The sequence below is a fragment of the Balaenoptera ricei genome, chromosome 5 (assembly GCF_028023285.1).
Source record: "Balaenoptera ricei isolate mBalRic1 chromosome 5, mBalRic1.hap2, whole genome shotgun sequence".
Lineage (NCBI taxonomy): Eukaryota > Metazoa > Chordata > Mammalia > Artiodactyla > Balaenopteridae > Balaenoptera > Balaenoptera ricei.
The window spans coordinates 142,192,740-142,206,107 of record NC_082643.1 but is presented as its reverse complement, the minus strand read 5'-3'; the positions used below and the strand labels follow the sequence as shown (position 1 = coordinate 142,206,107).

Sequence of the window (13,368 nt, the reverse complement as noted above, 5' to 3'; positions counted from 1 at the left end):
TGAGGAAGCACAGGGGCCGGCGGGCACCCGGGGCCCTCCTCCTTGCTAGGCCATCCTCGCCCAGCCATGCGCACACCCCAAGTCTCCCTGATGGAGTGAGCATGTCAGATTAGCAGAGACAGAGGGAGAGAAAAGGAAGAAAAGGGAGCCAGAAAAAGGAGCCTGTCCAACCTCTGTGGGCAGCTGTGTGCTGGGCCCTCTTGCAGTGCTGGCCTTCACTCGTGGCCACGGCGTGAAGCTTAGGACCTGTTCAGGGATTCGGAGTGTACGGGCCGCCCTGGGCCTGCACGTGGCTTCTAGATCTCCCGGCACGCACGGGGCTTTGAATGCCCTATTTCCCAAAGACCCTCTCTCCCCAGCTTTTCCTCCCAAGCTTGCGGGCTCTTGTTTGCCTCGACTGAGGTCTCTTGTGGTTGACATTAGGATGTTTTCCAGCAACGCGGCCACTTTTCTGACTGGAGACAGTTCCGAGATGGGGAAACAATGCCCGTGTCAGTCCTTCGGGCAGCCCCCAGACGAGTTAGAACAGATACACACTATTCTTTGTGAATAAGGTCTGTCCCTGGAAGCAGGGACAGGGTCCCACTCTGGGCAGGAGGCTGCTGAGTCGTGGGAGTGGTGTGGGCCGAATGAAAACCCCACAGAGCCCTCCTAACTGTTTTCAGTTGCTTTTTTCTTGATTGAGAACTTGCTTGGTTGCTGTAAACTGCTGACTGTTTTTCAGCATTCTGACAAAGTTGGTTCTAACAGTTTTTGCTTGATTTTTGGATGTTTCTGTTGGTGGACAGGCCCTCAGAGCTGCCTGCTTCACCATTTTCATTGATGTCCTAGAGTTCATTCATTTTACCACCTGATTTTAAAGTACTGATGCATTTCTTTTTGTCCTTTTCCTTCTGTGTTAAGCTATGTTGCCCACTTTTTAAAATCCCACCCTTGAACTTGGTATTGTCAACAGCTGTATTTAGATAAGAAGCAAAACACCAAAATGTACCCAAGCCCAGAACAAATGTGTGTCAAGCCCTATGTCACCAGCCACCCTTGGTCCTCACTGAACTCCCTTTATTTTGGAAATCCCACAGGCCCTCCAAACCTGCTCAGGAAAGACATTGCTGAAAAGCTTACCTAAGACTAGCTTCCCCGTTACCTGCTCAGGGCCACCTGCAGTGACGGCAGATGAGGGCTCGGCCCAAACAAATGGGTCTGGCGACACTGCAGGGAGGGGACAAGGGAGGCATTTTGGAGCATGTGCCCCTCGACCAAACCACACTAGGGACGCCCTTAGCTCTATCCAGGGCTGGAAAGTTGTCTGAGGGAGCAGCATTAACTCTCCTGGGACTTGCTTCTTCCCAGAACCAAAGTGTGACAGAATGAATAGATGCTAGGGACATATATTGGACATCGTTCTGATAACAGAGAACATGCTTTCTCCTTGAGCACATGGGGCACACGCACAATAACACATCATGCACCAGGGCACACAAAAAACCTCAAAAGGCCGCACATAGTAGGAATATTAAAATAACACTCTGATCACAGTACAAGAAAACTAGAAATTAAAGACAAAAACAAAATCCCAAAAGCCCATCTAGCTAGAAATAAAACAAAACACTTCTATCAGTCAACTTTTGATTGAAGAGAAATATAAACAGAAATCACATAGTTTCTAATGAAAACACCATATGTCAGAACCAATGGATTACATTAAAACAGTGAGGAAATTTCATAACCCTAAATGCCTATATTAATAAAAATTACAGAATAAAAGTATATGAATTAAATAAACACAAGGGAAAAAAACAAGAAAATCAAAAGAATACACAAGCAGTGAAATAATAAAGCTAGAATAAAGATGGGAGCAGAAATTAATGAGAAAAAGAAATTAAGTAGAGAACAGCAAAACAGATCATTAGTAAATAAAAATCCTAGTTCTTATAGAAAATAAACAAACCATTAGCTAGTTTAATCAAAAGGGCAAACACAGATATACAAAATAAGAAACAATGGGGGAAAGTAGCAGCAGATATGTAGGAAGTTAAAAAAAAAAACCTTAAAAATTATTTTGCACAATGCTATGTAAGTACATTTTAAAACCCAGGTGAAACGGACAATTTCTTAAGAAAACACAGTTATAAAAACTGACTCCAGTAGAGATGAAAGTTAAACAGACCAATGTCTATAGAAGAAATAGAGAAAATTATTAAGGAACTATCCCACAAAAACACCAGGCTCAGATGCTTTCAAAGGAGAATTCTATCAAACCTTTAGAGACCAGAGAGTCCCCATGCTGTACAAATTGTTTCAGAGTGTAGAAAATGAACAAAAACTTCCAAATTAATTTTATTAAGAAAGTATAACAGTTATACCAAAACATGATAAAGAGAGCATACAAAAGGAAAATTATACTGCCTATGAATATTGATTTTTTTCTTTAAAAATCTTAAAATTTATTCAAAATATAAAATTTATGAATATTGATTGATGTAATAATCTTAAATAGAATATTTGCAAACAGAGTCCAACTCCACATTAAGAAAATAGCACCTCACGGCCAAGCAGAGTTTATACCAGGAAAGCAAGGCTGGTTCAGTGTTAGGAAGTCCATTAATATAATTCACCAGATGAATACGACTAAGGAGAAAACTACATGCTCATCTACATTGTTGCTGAAAAAAACCCTGTGACAAAATCCAACTCCAATCCAATCCAATCCTACTCCTAGGAAAAACTCTTGAGAAAATAGGAATAGCTGGATACTTCCTTAAACTTACAAAGCAACACACCTCACTCCTAAAGCTAGCTTCTTATCCTGAGGAAGCTCCACGGCCCGGATACCCACTACCTCCACTATTTCACGTTGTTCTGAAAGCATAGTTGATCCTCAAAGAACACAGGTTTCAACTTTGTGGGTCCACTTATATATGTATATTTTTTTCAATAAATAGAGTGAAAATTTTTTTGGAGATTTGCAACAATTTGAAAAACCCGGAGACGAACTTTGTAGCCTGAATATTGAAAAATATTAAGAAAAGGTTAGGTGTGTCATGAATGCATAAAATACATGTAGATAATAATTTAGTTTATCATTTGCTACCATAAAATGGGCACACATCTATTATTAAATGTTAAAATTTGTCAAAACGTAAGCACACAAACACAGAACGTACACGGTGCCGTTGACAGACAAACGTGAAGCTGCAGTATGAAATCATCCCTGCGTGAATGAACTGCGGTGCACCCTGTGCTGCCATTAACGATTTCCTGGTCTCCTCCTGTTGCTACTGTGCTGAGCTCAAGTGTTTCAAGTGTCCACTTAAAATGCCCCGTGACGCTGGTCACTTCCACGTGAGGAGTTTGTCTCTCCAGTAAATCGGGAACCGCAGTAGGGAGTGATCTCTCATGGTCCGCACACATCTTTCATCATGTTTAGCGCCGTATCGTAAGCCCTCAGTAACACCATGGAGCCCACACGGAGTGCCGCTAGTGCTGCTGGACATGCCCCCAAGAGGCAGAGAGAAGTGACGTTATGAGAAAAGGTTGAATTGCATGATATGTACAGTAGATCGAGGTCTGCAGCTGCGGTTGCCGCCATTTCAAGATAAATGAATTCAGCCTAAGGACCGTTGTAAGAAAACAAAAGGAAATTCGTGAAGCAGTCGCTGCAGCTATGCCAGCAGGCACAAAAACCTTGGACTTTTCGCAAAATACCTCTTTATCTTGTATTGAAAATGCACCTTGTATGTGGGTGCAGGATTGCCATAGACTCTAATATGATTCAAGAAAAAGTGAAGTCATTACATGACAACTTAAAGCAAAAGGAAGGTGAAGGATCTAAAGCTGGAGAATTTAATGCCAGCAAAGGATGGTTTAATAATTTTAGTAAAAGGATTGGCTTTAAACATGTAAAGATAACAGGAGAAGCAGCTTCTGCTGACCAAGGGGCAGCAGACGAGGTCCTAGACGCTGTTAAGAAAATCACTGGGGAGAAAGGATATCTGCCTGAACAGGTTTGTAATGCGGATGAAAGTGCCTTATTCTGGAAAAAAGTGCCACAAAGGGCACTCACCAGTAAAGAGGAAGTGAACAGCAGGATTTAAGGCAGGAAGGGAAGGGCTGACTCCTGTTTTGTACGAGTGCAGTCAGGTTTATGGTCAGGACTGCCCTCCACCGATCACGCTGCTGACCCCCGAGCCTTAAAGGGAGACGATGAACAGCAGCTGTCAGTCTTTTGGTTGGACAAGAAGAAGGCCTGGACAATGAGAGCCCTTTTTCGGGATTGGTTCCATCAGTGCTTTGTCCCTGAAGTTAGGAAGTATCTTGCCAAGAAGGGACTGCCTTTAAGGTTCTTTTGATACTGGGCAATGCCCTCCTGGCCACCCAGAACTCCATGGGTGCAACCCCGAAGGTGTCAAAGTGGTCTACTTGCCCCCGGACACAACGTCTCTATTTAGCTGTTAGATCAGGGGCCATAAGGACCTTTGAGGCTCATTATACACGGTGCTCTATGCAAAGGATCGTCAATGCTATGGAAGGGAACCCTGATAGAGACAACATCATGACAGCCTGGAAGGGTTACACCATTGAAGATGCCATCATTGTTACAGAAAAGCTGTGAAAGCCATCAAGCCCCAAACAATAAAATCCTGCTGGAAAAAACTGTGACCAGGTGTTGTGTATGACTTCACAGGATTTACGGTGGAGCCCGTCAAGGAAATCATGAAAGAAATTGTGAGCCGGGCAAAAAAAGGTGGGGGGTGAAGGGTTTCAGGATACGGATCTTGGAGAAATTCAAGAGCTGACAGACACCACACCAGAGAAGTGAACAGAAGACAACTCGATGAAGATGAGAGCTTCCCCACCAGCGCCAGCCGAAGAGGAAGACATAGAAGAAGCAGCGCCAGGAACAAACTGACGTTAGATGACCTGGCAGAAGGGCTCCGATATTCCAGACTGCTTTTGACTTCTTTCGTGACGTGAACCCCTCTATGAAACTGAAGCAAATGTTGGAAGAAGGATTGGTGCCATATGGAAACATCTTTAGAGAAATGAAAAAGCAGGAAAGTCAGGCAGAGATTACGCTGTATCTCCGTGATGTTACACTGGGTGTACCTGCCTCTCCTGCCTCCCCCCCCCCCCACCTCTGCCACCCTAGACAGCAAGATAACCCTCCCCGCCACCGCCCTCCCCAGATCACTCAGCGTGAGGATGATGAGGACGCAGACCGTGTGAGGATCCACCTCCACTCACTGAACAGTGAATCATCGTCATCCACACAGTTAATCAACGTATCTGTTGTGTGTGTGTGTCTTTGTGCTCATTACATCTTCCCGTTATTCTTTTAGTATCTGTAAAGATTATGCTGATGTACTTTTTTTTTTTTTTTTTTGCCACGCTGCACAGCTTGCGGGATCCTGGTTCCCCGACCCGGGATCAAACCCGTGCCGCCTGTAGTGGAAGCACGGAGTCCCAACCACTGGACCGCCAGGGAAGTCCCCTGATGTACCCTTTTTTACTCCTGATATTAGTAATTTGTGGGTTTTCTCTCTTTTTCTTGATCAGTCTCTCCAGGGGTTTATCAATTTTATTCATCTTTTCGAAAATCCTGCTTCTGTGGGAAAATCCTTGATTTTCTCAACTATTTTTCTGTTTCTATTAAATTGGTTTCCACTCTTCCTAGCTTCCTTCTACTTACTTAGGATTTAAATTACTCTTATTTTTCTAGCTTCTTAAGGTAGAAGCTTAGAAGCTTTGATAATTTATTTAGACTTTTCTTATTTTCTATTATAAACATGTAATGTCATAAATTTCTAAGTGCTTCTATAGCTGCCTCCCAAAATTTTTGACATGTGTTTTCGTTTTCATTTGGCTCAAAATATTTTCTAATTTCCCTTCTGACTTTTTGCTTTGACCTATGGGTTATTTAGAAATGTCATCTTTATTTCCAAATATTTGGGGATTTTCTATACATATTTTTGTTCTTGATTCCATATTTAATTTCACTGTATTAGAGAACATAGTCTCTACGATTTCAGTCCTTTTAAATTTATTGACACTCGTCTTATGGCCAAGCATGCGGTCTATCTTGATGAATGCTTTATTGTGCATGTAAAATGCAGCATATTCTGCAGTTGTTGATAATGTTATTCAGGTCTTCCGTATACTTTCTGACCTTCCTTGTACTTGTTATTAATTATTAAGAAAGTAGTGTTGAAATCTCCAACCGGACTCGTGGATTTGTGCATTTGTCATTTCAGCTCCATCAGGTTTGCTTCATGTATTCTGCATCTCTCCTATTAGATGCAGCCTATATAGAAGTGTTACGTTTTCTTGATGAATTGGCCCTTTTATGAAGTGTCCCTCTCTGTCCTTGGTAATAGTCCTTGTCCTGAAATCTAATTGTCTGGTACTAAAACAGCCATTCAAATGTTTATCTGATTAGTCTTGATCTCCTGGTTTTTAGTCTATGTTCTCATCCACTGAACTGCACACTGTGTCTCCCGTTACCAGTTCCAGGTTTAGGGAGAGTTTGGGGGCCTTTGTGAAGTACACGTTTCTCTGGCTCCTTATATTGTGCTCAGACACAATGACAGGGAATGAGGCCACCTGTATTCTCGTGGGACTGCATACCAGGAGAAAAGTATAAACTTTTCATTAATTGCATTTACCTGCTGCAGTGGCCACTAATAAGTAGATACAGAGCAGATATTCCATAAACCTGGAGCTTGAAAGAATCGTTGAGAGGTTGGCATATGTATTAGCTTCCTGTGGCTGCTGTAATGAATTGCCACAAATTTGGTGGCTTAAAACAAGGGATATTTATTCCCTCACAGTTCTGGGGGTCAGAAGTCTGAAATCAGCACCGCTGGGCCAGAATCAAGGAGTCGGCAGGGCGCTGCTCCTGCTGGATGCTCTAGGGCAAGAATCTATTCCTTGCTTCTTCCAGCCTTTGGTCACATCCCTCCAGTCTCCTTCCTGCGGTCGCGGGGCCTCCTCTTCTCTGTGTCAAGTCTCCCTCATCCGGCTCTTATAAGGGCCCTGTGACGGCATTTAGAGCCCACTCCAATAACCAGGATAATCTTCTCATCTCAGGATCATTAACTTAATCATGCTGCAAAGATCTTTCTCCATATAAGGCAACCTTCACAGGTTCCAGGGTTTAAGATGCAGATATCTTCTGGGGGCCATTATTCAGATTACCACAGCATATGAACCTTAAAATACTTAAAATGCTTACACAATGTGATCCAGGTTTTGAAAACAAAAAACAAAAAAACAAAGGAATAAGAATCAAAAGCACAGAAGTGTGTGTACAAGAGAGACAGAGGCCGAGACAGAGAAAGAATGGACAGGAATGGAATCTGGCAAAGGAAGACAAAGCTGAGTGGAGACAGTGACTTGGATGTGGGGTGAGGAATGAAGTGCCCCCCATACATGGCCTTGGACCATGAACGACAGCTGGATGCAGTCACAGTGGGTGGTCCAGAGGCCAGGGTGTGTGAGAGGTCAGAGGTTCCCCAATTCAATGAAGCCAAGCCTGGATTCCAGTTCGTTGGTGAGAAATAGAAAAATGAAATGAGATCTGTACAAAAATTATGTAAGTAAAATTCTATCTAAATCTTTGTCAAACCTATGCTTGACCTTGCAGCTATGCCAGAGGCCGCCCCTGGGCAGCTGAGAAGCAGGGGAGACACTACAGTCAGGCCTGCGAGTGCCAGGCAGAGACGGGGCAGGGAGTGCAGAGGGGCCGGCTTTGCACCCGCGAACACAGGAAGCTCACAAGGGGCCCCTCAGGCGCCAGGGCAGGTAAGTCAGAATCCCACAGGGAAAAGGAGGCCAAAGCGCCTCACTGCCTGCATCAGGGCTGCTAGGACAGGCCTCCAGTCTGCACCCCACGGCGTGGTCAGCAGAGGTGGTCAACAGCCCAGGCGCAGAGGGAGAGCAGACCGGCTTGGAAGGAATGGGCTCCCAGGTGTCCCCTTCTAGGGTCCCACCTGGTTGTCTCCTGGGAGCGGTGGCCCGAGATGTGTGCCAGGGCAGCGGCAGCTGCAGGTGGCCCCCAAGCCTACGGAAGAGCCCGATTGCTTCAGTACCACCGAGGGAGTGTCCCCGCTCCCCCAGCTCCCTGCCCCCCCTCCCACCCCGAGCCAGGCTCTTTGGTCAAGGCCGACCCAGCACAGACATGGCCCCCCTCCCCCACCCGGAGGCCGCAGACACGGGGGAGCCCAGGCACACGGGCTCCTTATTGCTTTTGTTTCCTTGGTGAAAGGGGATTATCCCAAAGCTGGAAAAGGCCGGGCAAACACTGTCAAGAGAGAACGTGCGGCCCTCACAACCGCAGGCAGCCGCTCTCTGTGAATTCTGTCCCAGGGGTGAGAGCAGCACCCAGTCCCAGTGCCGGCGACTGGAGGAAACAGGGGCAACAGGCAATCGGGGCAGACTGGTTTCCAGAGGCAGACTTGCTGTTATGGCTGCGGTTGTGAACTGGGCAGCGACGCAGCGGACAGAAAGGAGCCGGAAGCCCCTGTCGTGGGCTTGCCTTCGACTCGGCCAACCCGCTTTCCTACAGGCGGCCACCCTGCCTTCCTGAAACAACTCCCCTGACCAGCCACAGAGAGAAGGGTGGGCCTGTTCATGTTCTGGGCCTGAGGACCAGCTTAAACCACAGGAATCATCCATCCTTTGGAGGTTTGAAAGCACTGTTTGGCCTGGACGCTTTTTTTTTTTTTTGATGTTTGTGGAACTGCAGTTCTTCCTTCTTTTTCTGTTTCCTCTGAAAAGGTTATTGGTCTTTTGGGCTTTCTGCCTTTTCTCAGATCCTTGTAGGTAATTTATATTTTCCTAGAAAACCATTTATATCATTAAAACTTACACATTAGTTAGCAGAGAGTTGTACATGGTAACCTCTCTTTTTGCAAGAGATAGATAGAACTTGGAAAAGACCTGTTAAGAAGAAAAACTTCTAGCAAATGAAGAAAAAAAACCCACAAAATATTATAATGGAACCCTGCCTTCAGAAATCGGAAAGAAAACCATCTCCAACATAGATTTATATCCCCAGCCAAATTATCAACCAAATGTGAGACATTTTCAGACAGGTAAGTTCTCTAAAAATTAACCTTCCATGTACCGTTTCTGAGGGGGCCAAATAAGGATATGCTCCACCAAGACAATGGAGTAACCCAAGAAAGGGAGGTAGGAAGAGGGAGTCCAGTACGGGAGAGGAGCAGAGGGGCCCCGGAGGATGGTGAGGAGCAGCACAGGCTGACGGTACACGCCAGGCCTAGAGGGCAATCAGTCCAGATGGAACAGGGCAGAGGCTCCAGAGAGAACTTCTTCAGGAAACGGAACTTGATAAACACCTGATGGGTGGGAAAGTTTGCCATACAAAGCTCCTCAGAGAAAACTTCAGAAGAAGTATTCCATAATAAAATAAACAACTTCAGGTGTTGCTATAAGAGATCTGGGAAGTAAGGGGAATACAATATTTTGGCAAATTCATTGTTGGCTTTTCTTTTTCTCAAAAAAGCTCAGATCAAATGAAACAGAGAAATCTGTAACTGCAAGACAGAAACTCTAGACAATATTAACATAGGAGTGGAGTGGAAAAGGGATATTAAAGGGACATAAGGACATGCTAAATTATGTGTTTCATTAGAAAGAAGATGTAAATATTGATCATTTTAAGTGATCAAAAGACGAACAAAAGAACATGAGTATTTACCCTAGCACCTAAAACAGTGATTGGAACACAGAAAATATTCAACAAGTATTTAGTGAGTGAATGAGCTAAGAAATGAATAGGTATGATTCTTAAGGGCAAAAAGCATAAGAACAAGTTTTAAGTATATAACTTTTAAACAATCTGGAGAGTTGTCTACTTTTGGTAGTGGCAGACTAGCATGTTGTAGATGAATTGCCATGTAGAACAATTATAATTGCTGAAGAAAATATTAAAAAGCATCTGTTTGAAGGCGTGAGAGAACAGTAAGAAAAAAGCCCAAGGCAGTAAGAACTTGAAAGGCTATGGCTTCAGAGAAAGGAACATGTAGAAATGTAAGCCTGATGTTTGGGGCCACACTCTCCCTTGAGGAATTTGCTGATTTTGAAGTGATAGTTGAAAGGCTGATTTTAGCTTCCTGAAGCCTATGGGACTGGAGAACAACTTGAGGTTCAGGGCTTATCAAAAAAAAGGATCCAGGACTTCCCTGGTGGTCCAGTGGTAAAGAATCCGTCTTACAATGCAGGGGATGTGGGTTCAATCCCTGGTCAGGGAACTAAGATCCCACAGGCCTCGGGGCAACTAAGTCCACACGCTGCAACTACTGAGCTCGTGCGTCTCAACTAGAGAGCCTGCGTGCCGCAACTACAGAAAAGAAAACCCGCATGCCACAACTAGAGAGAAGCCCATGCGCCGCAATGAAGATCCTGTGTGCCACAACTAAGACCTGATGCAGCCAAAAATAAAAATTAAAAAAATAAATAAATCTTAAAAAAAAAAAAAGAAAGAGGATCCTTGATAGTCTAGGGGAAAATGTGATCTTGAAATTTACTAGCTTTCACAAAGACTGAAGCTCATCTTCCCAATGGATCAATCCATGATAGGACTAAGGCAATCTGCCCTCAGTCTGACTGTCTGCCAGAAGCAAGACTATACTATCTTTTGAGGAAGATAACACTATTCATAGCTGTAAACTCTCATTTTCTTTCACACTATTTGATCCCAAATCACCTGGCATCCCAGGAAACAAGATCAAATGACTAAAAACCAAGAGAGAAACAATAGAAACAGATCTATGGGAGACATAGATATTGCAGTTATCAGTTATAGACATTAGGGCGGCTGTGATTAACATGTTTCAGAGATTAGATGACAAGCTGAGAATTTAAGTAAAGAATTGAAAACTACACAAATTAATTAAATGGCAGGTTGTACAACTGAAAAATACAGTAAATAAAATTAAGAACTCAAAAGTTTACTCAAGTAGGGTTTAACTTTAACAGCCTATTGGTCATGCCTGTAGAAAAGGCTATTGGGTGGAAGGTAGACAAAGTAATTGAAGATTAGATAAAATGTCTAGCCTGAGGCATGTAGAGAAAAAAGATGGAGAATACAGAAAAGAGAATAAGAGACACACAGAATATGGTGAAAAGTTCTAACATAGGTGTAACCTCAGTCCCAGAAGCAGAGGAGACAGGAGAGAGAAGCAGAACTTAAAGAGATAATGACTGAGAAGTTTCCAAAGATGACGAAAGACATAAAACCACAGATAAAGGGAACAGTACAAACCACAAGCAAGACAGATCCAAAGAAAACCACATCTAAGCATAATATAAAACTGCTGAAAACCAACAACATAGAAAATCTAAAAAACAGCTAGAATAAATGATTGATTGCCTCCAAAAAAGCAACAATATAAATAACAGTGACTTCTTGACAAAAATAACGAAAAATAGAAAAAAAAGGAATGAAATTATAAAGATACTAAAAAAAAAAAAAAAAGCTCAAATGTGGCAAACTAGAATTCTACATCCAGCACAAATATTCCTCAAAAATAAAGGCAGAATAAAAAATGTTTTGGACGAACAAAAACTGAGATAATTTGTCAATTGAATACTTGCACTAAAAGAAATGCTAAGACAGAAGAAAAACAACTCCATGTGGAAGCACGGATATGCAGGAAGGAATAAAGAGCAATGGAAGGGATCTTATAAGCAAAGTTAAAGCGAATATTGACTGTACAAAACCATATCATAATGCTTTGTGTAGTTCAAAATATATGCAGAATTAAAAGTAAATGAAAACAATAGTACAAAAGGCAGGAGAGGGAGATAAATGGAGTTAAAGTGTTATATAGTCTGAGAAGTGGTAAAAGTATGACTTTATATTACATTTTTATAAGTGAGGGATGCTTGTAGTAGTCTCTAGAACAGTTTCTAAAAGAATAGTGAAAGTATATATAACTAACAAGGTAATAGAGGGGGAAATGAAATAACAAAAAATACTTAAGCCCAAAAAAGGCAAAAAGAGAGAGAAAAAGAAGTATAGAAAAAATAGGACAAATAGAAAACAACACTAAAAGGAGCAATTTATACCTAAATGTATCAGCAATTATATGTAAATGAGTAAGATACTCCAATTTAGAAACAAAGATTGGCAGAACGGATTACATGTTAGAAACACTGCCTAGGGCCTTCCCTGGTGGTGCAGTGGTTAAGAATCCACCTGCCAATGCAGGGGACACGGGTTCGAGCCCTGTTCCAGGAAGATCCCACATGCTGCGGAGCAACTAAGCCTGTGCGCCACAACTACTGAGCCTGCGCTCTAGAGCCCACGAGCCACAACTACTGAGCCCATGTGCCACAACTACTGAAGCCCGTGCACCTAGAGCCCATGCTCTGCAACAAGAGAAGCCACTGCAATGAGAAGCCCGGGCACTGCAATGAAGAGTAGCCCCCACTGGTTGCAACTAGAGAAAGCCTGTGCGCAGCAACGAAGACCCAATGCAGCCAAAAATAAATGAATAAATAAAATAAATTAAAAAAAAAACAAAACCACTGCCTAGAAAAGATACACCATAAATATAAAAGCACAGAAAGGTTGATGGTAAAAAGATGGGAAAAGATATATGATGAACACGCTAACCAAAGAAAGCCTTTGTAGAAAATATCAGACAAAGAAGACTTTAGGATAAGACACATACTAGAGTTGGAGAACATTTCATAATGATAGGTTATTTACTGTAAAAAACAATGGTATTATCATCTTATGGGATTTAAACATATGCAGAAGTAAGATGTATGATTAGGAATAACACAAAAGGTAGGAAGGGGTGCAGAGAGTTGAAAGGTTCTGAGATCAGAGCGTTGTCTGGGAAGTGGTAAAAGTACTAATATATGACGGACTGTAATGAGTCAATGATTCGTGCTGTCATCTAACCATTATGAGAACATTAAAAGACTGTAAAACCAAAAGCTAATAGAGAAAAAAAAACATAAATCCAAAGGAAGGCAAGAAAGAAAAGAAAATGGAAGATAAAACAGGATAAATAAAAACAGTATAACACATCCAAAAAATATAAGTGATTACATTAAATTTAAAAGACTAAAATCTCTAATTAAAAGAATATGATAGTCACACTGAACAAAAACTCCAAACCCAACTATATGCTGCTTACAAAAGACACAGTTTATTTATTTATTTATTAAAACTTTTTTCAATTAAAGTATAGTTGATGTACAATATTATATGTTATAGTTGTACAATATAGTGATTCACAATTTTTAAAGGTTATACTCCATTTATAGTTATTATAAAATATTGGCTATATTCTCTATGTTGTACAATCTATCCTTTTAGCTTATTTTATACAT

At 42.2% G+C, this 13,368-nt stretch overlaps 1 protein-coding gene across 1 annotated transcript in view; it reads right to left on the bottom strand.

The window, feature by feature from the left end:
* POLN (DNA polymerase nu) overlaps window positions 1-13,368 on the bottom strand; it is a 173,991-nt gene that overhangs the window by 24,382 nt on the left and 136,241 nt on the right. The window lies entirely within an intron of this gene.